The sequence below is a fragment of the Fundulus heteroclitus genome, unplaced genomic scaffold (assembly GCF_011125445.2).
Source record: "Fundulus heteroclitus isolate FHET01 unplaced genomic scaffold, MU-UCD_Fhet_4.1 scaffold_659, whole genome shotgun sequence".
NCBI classification, from domain to species: Eukaryota; Metazoa; Chordata; class Actinopteri; order Cyprinodontiformes; family Fundulidae; genus Fundulus; species Fundulus heteroclitus.
In genome coordinates this window covers 1136-12383 of record NW_023397098.1, presented here as the reverse complement: position 1 = coordinate 12383, position 11248 = coordinate 1136, and the positions used below count along the sequence as shown (strand labels likewise).

At 35.6% G+C, this 11248-nt stretch overlaps 2 long non-coding RNA genes across 3 annotated transcripts; one reads left to right on the top strand and one right to left on the bottom strand.

Moving 5' to 3' along the window:
* Positions 1 to 2225: 2225 nt before the first annotated feature.
* LOC118561531 lies at positions 2226 to 3652 on the top strand. Of its 2 annotated transcripts, none has more exons than XR_004930110.1 (3): positions 2226 to 2643; positions 3011 to 3126; positions 3419 to 3652. It is a non-coding gene; the product is annotated as an uncharacterized LOC118561531 (long non-coding RNA). The 2 variants fall into 2 exon arrangements; XR_004930111.1 differs by having other exon boundaries at positions 3029 to 3126; positions 3419 to 3648.
* A 137-nt stretch (positions 3653 to 3789) lies between these two features.
* LOC118561532 lies at positions 3790 to 6512 on the bottom strand. The gene is made up of 2 exons (XR_004930112.1): positions 6386 to 6512; positions 3790 to 4503 (listed from the first exon to the last, which is right to left on the bottom strand). It is a non-coding gene; the product is annotated as an uncharacterized LOC118561532 (long non-coding RNA).
* Positions 6513 to 11248: the final 4736 nt, after the last annotated feature.

Here is an 11248-nt window from a genome sequence, read left to right as displayed (position 1 = left end):
AACAGTTATCCAAAAAATTCCTTTTTTGTGAGTGCCAGAAGGGTTGGGACATTCATGTGTGAAAGTCTCATGCCTGTACATCAAACGGTTTAGGAGTAGTGACGATGCGAAAACGTGTGATGTTTTGGATTTTCAGACGTCATTTTTCAAAACCACTCCATAGGAAATGAATGGGGGAGGTTTCGGGTTTGTGTCGCTCTGAGGTGATTTGCGAAAAATCTATAAATGCCACACCAATGAGGGTTACATTTCCTGAATCCAGACAAGAATTCCTTCGTTTTGATGTATAATTTATGTGGATAGGTTGAAAATTGAGCGAGTGAGAAGAAGTTGTTCGGAGTAGAAGAATTAGTTGAATTTCTAGAGTGCGCACTCTACCAACTGCCACTTGACGACCATAGCAACGCATGCTATTTGCTTAATTTCTTGAAAAGCCAAAATTATTTTAAGGAGGTACTATATGAAAATGGTAAAATATATGAAAAAGCTGAAATATACCATAATAGCTGAAAGATATCACTACATTTTAAAAGTTGAATGACGTTTCTAGCTGAAAGTAGGCTGAAGCAGTAAGCTGTCAAAAAGCAGCTGAAATGAGCGGAATTTTAGTGAATTACATTCATTTCCTATGGGAGAAAAAAAGCTGAAAATTTGCAGAAAAAGCTGAATATTTTAAAAAGTTGAAGAGTTAAAAGTACAAAAAGACATAGCCATCCATTCCAGAAGAAGCTGAATAGTTTAAAAGTTGAATGGTTGAAATTGGACAAAAACTGTAGGAGGAGAAGCGAATCAAACTTTAAACAGTAAAAACGTGAAAGAGGATCTCAATAACTGTGAATGCCTACTGCATTCACAGTAATAATAATAATAAAGAATAAAGAGAAACAGGATCTCAAGAACTGTGAATGCCTACTGCATTCACAGTAAATATGACTTTCGGTGAACTCAAGCCAAAGCAATCTACACTCGATAGAGTCGAGCAGCTTCTAGCCAATGAAATTAGCTCATTTGGTCACGTGACACTACGGCCAGGAAACTTCCGTTTTAGTAGCCTCGTGAGACCATCCTGATCTCGCGAGCTTTCAAGGTTTCACTCGCAGATCAGTCTGGCTACCCCACTGAGCTATATAATACACTGGAGTGCTAATCACCGTCTGTTTGAACGAGTCGCTTTGAAGCCACCAGCCGCCATATTGGTACTCCCTATTTCCCCCCAGTAACTAGGCAATATGTGCGCTACAGCATCGAATAACGAGGATTTTCTCATGTTCAGGGGGGGGCTTAAGACTTTTAAAATGTCAAATGCCATATACTTTTATGTTATGTTCTAAAAATATCAAGTACTGAGAAAGTCATGTGCTGAAATATTTTGCATTTTATTCATTTAAATAATATGTTTAACATTTATAAATATATAAATAACAATGTACAAAAACATATATTTACATATGTGTATACATATATATACATATATACATATACACATACTTATATATACATATATATATATATATATATATATATATATATATATATATATATATATATATATATATATATATTTAATATGAATAACATGTAAAATATTTCAGCACCTAATTTCCTAGTAGTTAATAGTGTTAGTACATCCACTGACTGTAGAATTACCTGTGAAACGTTTTCACTCAGCCAGAAAACTGCTTGTTGTTGCAACCAAATCCTATGGGATTCTGTGAGAGTAGGGAGGAGCAAGATGGCGGCCAGTGACTTCAGTTTTTCAGCAAAATCAGCACTCCAGTGTATTATATAGCTCAGTGGGCTACCCTCCGTTAAAGAAAATTTGGAGCCGTTCACCAAACGAACGTCCAATCAGCGTTGGCTTTGAGGCAGGTTGAGGTGTGACGCAATGAGGAGCGACAGTTCAGTCTAAAGAACATGGCGGCTTCAGCCGACGAAACTAGCGTTAGCGTGGCTATCGAGCAAGTTTTATCGGAATTACAGAGTATTTCTTTGCTGAGCTAACGAGCCTTTACCTGCAGCAGCAAGAGTAGCTTGGCTTGTGGTTGTGTTTTCGTCGTCGCTCGTACCAGAGCGACGACGAATCTGATTGGTTCATTCCCGTCTATCACCAACATAGGCCAATCAGCTAACTAGTATTTTCGCCCCTTCCCAAAATTACTTCAACGGAAGGTTTCCAGATGGATATGCGGAGCAAATCTATCTGGCGGAGTCAGGTAACCGTTTTAGCGCTTCCCTAGGTAAAATAACATTAGCTTGACTGAAATTATTAACTGTCGCAACATTGTCAAAAATTGCAGAGCAATCGAAGTGACAGGTCAGTGCCACAGCCTCAAACTATTCATGACTGATAGGAAGACATGAAGAAGTGGCCTCATATAACGAACAAGGAAATGTTTAACCATTTTGTGTCGGCACTTGGTGCGGACGGCTCTGCAATGCCAATGTACCGAGCCGAACCTCCACAGTGGAAAAGTTGGCACAGAGTTTATAAATAGCAACATGGATAAACTGGTATTCATGGAGGCTGATGCCCATTCAAGCCAAAGCAAGTCCGACGTTCACTCTGCTGGATCCTGACTACATCACAGAGATACCGGAGTGCTCTGGTGCTGCGACTCCAGGGGAAGTCCTTCAGATCTGCAGGTTGGCTAATGAATGGTCCGAGTCAAATCAGCTGTTGCCTCGTTATGATTAGATTTCCGGTCAGTTAATGTTACAAAGAAAGCAGTGCTAAATGTTCGGGGTTGAACTGATGTTATAATTGGATATTAAATCGTTCAAACGGCTGGCTTGAAGTTTGAGATTGTACCAATCTGATGTGTGGTTTTAAAGCTCTTGATGCAAGCTTGTCACGTTAAAATGTAAGTTAGCTTTAGAATGAAGCTGTAACTTTATTTGTAGTTTATATGTTAGGGTATCAGGGTTAAAGAGCTAATGAAATCATTGGCTTTAAAGCATTTGTGAAATAAAATTTGGTGTATGTATAACGTTTTTATTTTCTAATCAACAGATTGTGCATCTTTTTCAGATAAGTGAAAGCCTGATTTCTGGTTCATTGATGCTGCTTAAGGTCATTCAAATTTGGGTAATATTCTGTCGGCACACCACCTCTTCCTGTCTGTAAAGGTAAACACACCTTTCTAATCCATAACAGTCCAATCTTTAATGGCAATTTGGATGTATATTAGGAAAGTAAGTAGAAAAATATGGATAGTTTATAGTTATCACTATATATATATATATATATATATATATATATATATATATATATATATATATATATATATATATATATATATATATATACATACTATCCATATTTTCTACTTACCTTCCTGATATTTGTTAATTTCATAATTTTATATAAATATGACACCATAAACTGTACTATAAATAATTACTTTAATTTTGTTAAAAGGTGCAGTTTGCCATGGTCTGACTGGATTGTCCTGAACAGATAAGCGCCATCCCCAAAAGGCTGAATGATGGATGTTTCCTGCACCACAAAGAATTAAACAACAAACAAAAAACAACAACGAATCTACAAATATGCTATAAGTGAAATGAAATAAGTGAAATGTTTAAACTTAACGTATTACCATTTTAAAAGTGAAATTTAATTACATTTAATGTAAAGGAATGGCATAAATTAATAAATTTAATAAATGAAATATTGTATCTTCTTGCCAGTTTATGTACATAAGATACACTTTAGGTTGTTACATGTGCTTAGGACAACATCCACTTAATCAATGTATTAATAAATGCAAATTAAATTACCAAGTCAAATTGATAGTGAAATTTAATTGTACACATTTTAGTTGGACACAATTTTTGTATATGTAAACATCTGAATAGTCTGAAAATAAGGATATACAATACTTAAGTTATTAAAAATGAAAAATTTATTCCAAAATGTAAAACCTGAAGGTGCTAAACAAAGAAATATTTAAAAGCACAGATCCAAAACACATTCTAGTGTATTTTAATTCCACTGATTTGCAGTAGAATATAACTAATCAGGATCTTTTTGACATGTAAACTTCTCCGCTCAATCAACATCCTTGTGGATGATTCCCCCTGCGTGTTCACAGGAGCTGCACAGATTCGAAAGATTTTGTCCATTTTATATTGAAGCTGATGGTTACAGTCTGGGAGATTATTGTGAAAACTTTGAGCCTCCTGATAACTCTTTCCACATGTATGTGGACATCTGCAATCCTTGTGGCAGTTACATCCTCATCAGACAACCGTCCTCCTTTTATGAGTGAATGCTGGTAGAACAAGGTTAAATCGCCTCTCAAGCAGATCTCTGATGGTAAAGCCTCTGTCTGCCGTTACTTCATCGCCAGAACCAAGATACTCCTGGAAGCCAGCCACATACATCCTTCTACTTCTTTTCTCATAGATGTGATCATCAGTGCCTGTAGTAACAGCATTTTTATTCATAGGTGATTGATTGTGGAGCGGTCCGGTCAGCCTCTGCATCACAGTGGCTGTCATCTGTCAAACACAAGACCACAATCAGTTTAGCAGACAGCATTAAACATGTCAATACTACTTAAAACTATGTTAACACCAAGCTAATAGAACAACACCTGTATCATTACTCATTCAAATATTCATATCACACATTCCTATCAGTTTTTATAAACCCCCCCGAGTTAGTATCTGGGATACCATTTGTAAGGTTACACAGTCAAGATATAACAGCAATATTTTGGGTTCTTTACTGTCATAATGGGAAAAAAACGGGTTTTCATTTTTAAAGTCAGATTTCCACCATGTTAAACATGTGTAAATGTCACAGTACCAAATTCAATATTTAATTACACAGCTAAATGTTTAGTTTGTAAACTAAGTATTACACTGCAATCCAAGCATTTAGTTTTCAAACTAAATATTTAACTCCAAAGTAAACGTTTAGTTTATAAACTAAACGTTTACTTTGGAGCTAAATATTAAGCTTGTTATTTAAATATTTAATTTGCAACTGTGACTAATTTAAAGATTTATGAATAGGGCTCGGGATCCGCGTTGCATTGTGGGACGTGGCGGCCATATTGACAGCAACGCAACGTTAAAATACCTCTGACATAACGTTGTTGAACGAAGAGACGTAGAAGTAGAGTTGAGAAAGAATAGATATAAAAAATATGTTAAAATCCCGAAAAGGATCTGAAATTTACCGGGACACATTAAATAGAGAAATCAGGGACCGGTATGTTGACAAAATCAGCATTATTATGGAGCGCCGACGACCACTTGTTGTCACTGTTTTGCATATCGGATGTCTTCGGCTACCTTGTTTGCGATGTGAGCGCCTATACTTCAGAACAGTTCCAAAGCTACAAGTCCTTGGAGTCTCATGTGCAGTTCATGAATGGATGGGTTCAGGAGCGGCAGATCATAAAGCCAGTAAACAGTGGGAACACAGTAACTCGTACAAAGGTAAGCTGTGCTGAGACGGGCTCTGGCACCTGCTATCCGTTAGTGCTAACAACCACTCACGCATGTAATGTACTTTTAACGAGCTGCTATGTGTTTCAAAGGTTTAGTTAGTAACGTTAACTGCCAGCCCTCCCTAAACCCTCCGGGTTTCTCACGTATTTGAGCCTTTTCCCGCTGCCGTTTTAGTATTTATGTGCATGTATGTGGTGTCGCGGCTGAAGGAAAGAAACAATGTAGGCTATAAAATAAAACCGTGCATCTTTAACTTACCAGAATGAAAATGCAGGGAACACACTCTCATTGACATCGGGATACTGTGGAAAGTTATGATCGGTAGTCTTAAAGCCGCGATCCAAGCGAGCCGACAACTCCATTGCGCTTGCTGTCTCTCCCGTGGTTGCGCCTCCAGGCAGGAAAGCGGTGGAAAGTTAACCCATTTTCTATGTTTTTCCCATGGCGATCATGTGTTGCGCTGTTACAGCCCACAACACAGCAACGGTTTACCATGGTTGAAATGAAGTTACGGTAAAATTAATCAAATTAAAACACGGCTGAGAGAGGGAGTACAGTACGCGGTAGTCATAGGCAGTAGTCTGAGTAGCGGGGGCGGAGCCGCGGAGGCTTTCAATATGGCGGCCACACAAAGTAATACGTCATGACGACCAAGCCCTATAACAAAAATGAAAAATGAGCCCTGCCTTTTATCTCCTATGACAGGCTAAATATATTTAGCTGTAAATCTTTCATTATCTAACTTTATAAACGGAATTCCATACCTATTTGCAGGGTTGTAAAAATATCCAGATAATAATTTACAGAGAGAACAAAGCTAAAAGATGGCTGTCTTCACGTGAGAGTATATGTTTCATCAATATGGATGCAAACTAAGGAGTTAAGAGTCAAAGTTGGCTGATGTAAACATCCCTTAGCTTACCTTTCTGCTCTCCTCTTTATCACCTTGGAGTTTTTAATGTAACTTCGTAGCCCAGCCACTTTTCTGGCATCGTTGGTCTTCAGTCGGTCTTTTGTCAAAATTTAAAAAATACGGTCGCTTCGGTGGTTTCTTCTTCTTCTTCTTCTTGATTTTTTTATTGGCGGTTGGCAAATAACGTTTAGGTGAGCATTACCGCCACCAACTGGTATGGAGTGTGGACCGCATGACAAAAAAAAAAAAAAAAAAAAAAAAAAAAAAAACTATATCCTATTATACAACCTACTCTGTTTCAAAAACTCAAATATGACCTGGTATCCTCTGCTTCCTGATTCCTTTCGCAATAAATCAACAATATCAAGTTTAATTTTCATGTTACTAAGTTTACTTGTCAACCTGTTTCTCTGAATCCAATATTTATTACAATTCAAAATGACATGTTCCACAGTCTCATCTTCCCCACAGTCACATTTCCCTGTCTGATGTTTACCTATCAAAAATAATGATCTATTCAATCCAGTGTGTCCCATTCTAAGTCGTGAAATAATTATCTCTTCTCTCCTGTTCCTTTCTGTTATTCTCATTTGTCCAATTCTCTTTTGTATTTTATAAAGCCACCTTCCTTTCTTTTCTTCATCCCATAACTTTTGCCACCTATCTTTGGCTTTTTGTTTAATTATACCCTTTATTTCTGTTATACCAAAACTAACATTAATATCTACCCTTACCTTATTTGTACTCTCCTTAGCCATTCTGTCTGCCATTTCATTTCCTTTAATCTCGTTATGTGCCGGAACCCAAACAAAATTTACTACTAACCCCATCATATTTATTCTGTAAAGCGTTTGTTGTATTTCAATTAATATATCAGGTCTACTGTCTGACTGATTATTTTGCAAACTGATTAATGATGAACTAGAATCTGAGCAAATGATAGATTTTAATGGTCTTACCTCTTCCACCCATTGAACTGCTAAAAGCAAAGCTAGCATTTCTCCTGTATACACTGAAACTCCATCACTAATCCTTTTTCCTATCTTAATATGAAACTGTGGTATTATAAATGCTATCCCTACCCTATTAGATGTATTTTTTGATGCATCTGTATATATTTGTATATAATTATAATATTTATTTAAGTGTTCTAATACTATATATTTATTCATAATATGATATTTTTCTTTTTCCTTCTTTTCTAATAATGCAAGATCAACTTTAGCATCAGGAAGTATCCAAGGTGGTATTGTTGTTAACGGAACTGTCTGACATATATCTAACTGATTTAAATTCATTTCATTGACTTTATTTTTTATTACCCATCCAAAGCTCTTTAATTGTTTCTTTTCTTTTTCCCATCCAGGTTTAAGCACCTCTAGTGTTGGATGATCCTTCCTTTGCCCCTGTAAATTTGACCAGTAGTTTAATGATAATTGATCCCTTCTAACTTTAAGAGGCATTTCTCCCATTTCAACCTGTAATGCTGCTGTTGACGATGTTTTAAAAGCTCCAGTACATATTCTTAAAGCCTGATGTTGAATAATATTTAACTTATGTAGATTTATATCTGCTGCTGAGTTATAGACTATACATCCATAGTCAAGTACTGACCTGATTAACCCAGTATAAATTGCTTTTAATGATTTTCTATCAGCTCCCCACTCTGTTCCAACTAAACACCTCATTATATTTAGCACCTTTCTACATTTATCGATTATTTTTTTAATGTGCACCCCCCATGTCATTCTTTCATCAAACCACATCCCAAGAAATTTAAATTGTTTAACTCTTTCCAAATCCTGACCATATAATTTTAAGTTAGCTTTTCCATCAACTCTTTTTCTTGTAAAAAACATTATTTTAGTTTTCTCTACAGAAAATTTGAATCCCCATTTATATGACCATTTTTCTACAACTGCAATTGCTCCCTGAAGTTTCTTTACAATAAATTCCAAGTTTCTTCCTCTTTTCCACATTGCTCCATCATCTGCAAATAATGAGAATCCCATTCCACCCTCTATTTCTTTAAACATATCATTAACTATCACTGAAAATAATAACGGACTTACTATACTTCCCTGTGGTGTCCCATTTTCTATTTTCAAACTCTCAGAATAATCCTTCCCTATCCTCACTTGTATTTGTCTTTCTTCTAGAAAATTTTTAATCCATCCAAACATATGACCATTTATCCCCATTCTTCTAATTTTAATTAATAACCCTTCCCTCCACATCATATCATATGCTCTCTCAATATCAAAAAATACTGCCACGACACTCTCTTTATTCACCTGTGCCTTTCTGATTTCATGCTCTAAGCATAAAACTGGATCCATTGTACTTCTACCTCTCCTGAAACCACTCTGATAAGATGATATAAGTTGCTTGCTCTCCATATAATATATTAATCTTTCATTTATCATTCTCTCCATTATTTTACATAAGTTAGATGTTAAAGCTATCGGCCGATAATTTCCTGGTTTTGTCTCATTTTTCCCTGGTTTTCTAATTGGAATAATTACAGCTTCCTTCCAACTCTTTGGCAATTCCCCATCTTCCCACACCCTATTATACATTTCTAATAAAATATTTTTAGAATTTTCACTTAAATTACTAATCATAATATAATAAATGTTATCTTTTCCTGGAGCTGATAATTTATATTTTTTAAAAGCCCTATTCAGTTCTGTTATTGTAAAAGACATGTTCAACGGTTCGTTTTTATCTTCTATTTGCTGTAATAAATACTTGTTTTCTAAAATAGTCTTTTCTCTTCCTTTTTTTTCCTTCTTCACTAATATTTACAGAGCTATGAATTTTAACAAAAGTATTTACTAACATTTTTGCCTTTTCTCTGTCAGTAACTGCTGTTATTTCTCCATCATCTAATATTGGATATCCACTCACTCTTTTAATCCCATTCATCCTTTTAATTGTTGCCCACACCTTAGAAATATCTGTCTCCCTTCCTACTGAATTACAGAAACTCCTCCAATACTCTCTTTTTGCATTTTTAATAATTCTTCTTACATTTGCTTGCAATTTCTTGTAGTTATTCAGATTCTGAAAATTGTGATTTCTTTTTAATAATTTGAAAGCTTTATTTCGTTTCCTGATAATCTCCTTACATTCTGATGTCCACCAGGGCACCAACCTTCTTTCCCTTCCCCCACCTTTCTTCCTTATAGCCTGATTAGCAGCTTCTAAAATAGCTTTACATATAGAAAAATTGATTTCATCAATACTACTGTTCATATCCACTTTTAAACATTTTCATTTCACTACTGTTCCTAAATGTTTCCCAATCTGCTGACTTAAAACACCATTTCTTTACCCCTTTTATACAATACCTTTCTATATTTAACTTTATTTCAATCACAATAGGATAATGATCACTTCCTATAGTTGTTTTATTAATTACTTGCCATAAACAAACACCTGCTATAGAATTTGAAACTAATGTTAAATCAATTGCTGACTCTGTGTTATCTCTAACATTAATTCTTGTTCCACTTCCATCATTTAGACAAACCAAATTTTTAACATCCATTATTTCTTCTATTATATCCCCATTTTGATCATTATGATGACCCCATAGTGTACTATGCCCATTAAAGTCCCCACACCATATAACCTTACCCTCTAAATACACCCCAAGTTCCTCCATTAAATCTATTGAAAGTCTTTTACATGGATTATAGAAGTTGATTATTTTAAATGACCCATTTACTGTCCAAATTTCTGTAACTATGTATTCTAACTCTCTTCCTTTAGCCAGTAGTCTAAATTGAATTCCCTGTTTTACGAATGTTATACACCCTCCTCCAGATCCACCCTCTCTGTCTCTGCTAATGCTTTCATATCCTTTTATAACAAAATCAAGATTTGGTTTAAGCCAAGTTTCCTGAATACATAAAATATCTATATCTTCTTTAAATTCTCTAACAAATCCTTTAAACTCTTGTCCGTTTGCAATAAGGCTTCTAGCGTTCCATTGTAAGATTTTCAGTTTTTGTCTTCATGTCCTCCTGCCCCTAGCCTCTTATTTATGTGTTCCCAGGATATGTCCTTTATACCAAAAAACCTCTCTGCCCCTTTCACAATTATTTTGATTTTTTCTGTTTTTTGCTTAACTTGATCTGTACAATTTATGACATATGCAATGAACAACAATATCTTTTCAACTGTTAGCACATTTTCAGTTCCACTCTGTCTTTGTTCTGGTGTTGGATTTGGTTGAACTTTCCTTATCACTTCTTTTGGCTTCACTCTTTTAGCAGCTTCTGCATAACTTATATTATTGGTGACTTTAACTTGTTCGATTTCCATTGCTTTTCTTCTGACCTCACATCCTCCATAAGTCACTCTGTGTTGTCCTCCGCAATTACAGCAAGTATCCTTCCCATTTTTACATTCTTCATAGCTATGCTCTCCTCCACACTTTGGACATCTTTGTTTTCCCCTACATGCTGCTGCGATATGTCCATATCTCTGGCATTTAACACCTGAGAGGCGGAGGAATATATGGCCTTACAGGAAAGCACATACACCCATCTTTTACCCTTTCAGGAAGAACATTTGTTTGAAACTCCAACATTACCAAGAGACTTTCCACTCTTTCACCTTCAACTGTTCTCATCAATCTGATAATTTTGCTTACTTCTCCTCCATAAATACTTCTTCGGAACTTTTCTAGATCTTCTTCCACTGGAATACCTGTAATCACCCCTCTTACTACTTTATCCTCTCCCAAAATCTTTACTTGAGTAATATATTTTTTTTTACAAATACTTTGGGTGCTCATTACTTTATTTTTCTGTTCTTCATTCCTCACTGTAACCAACAAATTTTCATCTCTAAGGATCTTAG